At 33.4% G+C, this 647-nt stretch overlaps 1 non-coding gene across 1 annotated transcript; it reads right to left on the reverse strand.

Moving 5' to 3' along the window:
- Positions 1-483: 483 nt before the first annotated feature.
- LOC117111398 lies at positions 484-602 on the reverse strand. The gene has a single exon (XR_004445868.1). It is a non-coding gene; the product is annotated as a 5S ribosomal RNA (ribosomal RNA).
- Between the last annotated feature and the right edge of the window lie 45 nt (positions 603-647).

Below are 647 nucleotides of genomic sequence, written 5' to 3' on the forward strand. Positions count from 1 at the left end.
ATTATTATTATTATTATTATTATTATTATTATTATTATTATTATTATTATTATTATTATTATTATCAATATTATTATTATTATTACTAATATTATTATTATTATTACTAATATTATTATTATTATCACTATTAATGTCACATCACCATAAAACACAAATTACTCGTCAAATCTTCCCACCATTCATGAACTTTAATAGCTATGCATTCGATCTCCCATCACCAAACACATATTATTCGTGAAAGCTTCATACCTTTCATCAAATTTATAGGTAAAGCTTCACTCAATCAAGATTAAAAAAAGAACGTTAGGACTTCACTATAACAGCAAATCTATTGACCTTAGGCTTCGACATCGATAGTTAGCGACCTCTGAGGAGGGTGGGTCCAGGCTTCAAAGTGACGCCTGCATTAGGAAAATATTATAAGAGCTATTGATGCGCTACTATTGGTAAAATCAATTTCTAGGGGAAAAAAATGAATTAAGTCTACAGCACCCGGTATTCCCAAGCGGTCTCCCATCCAAGTACTAACCAGGCCCGACGTTGCTTAACTTCGGTGATCGGACAAGAACCGGTGTTTTGAAGGTAGTATGGCCGTAGACAAGGATGCACCAACAGTGCAACACTTCGATCATCGAGTTCATTGA

The sequence above is a fragment of the Anneissia japonica genome, unplaced genomic scaffold (genome assembly GCF_011630105.1).
Source record: "Anneissia japonica isolate Jap-2015-1 unplaced genomic scaffold, ASM1163010v1 scaffold9921_len672_cov98, whole genome shotgun sequence".
Taxonomy (NCBI): domain Eukaryota; kingdom Metazoa; phylum Echinodermata; class Crinoidea; order Comatulida; family Comatulidae; genus Anneissia; species Anneissia japonica.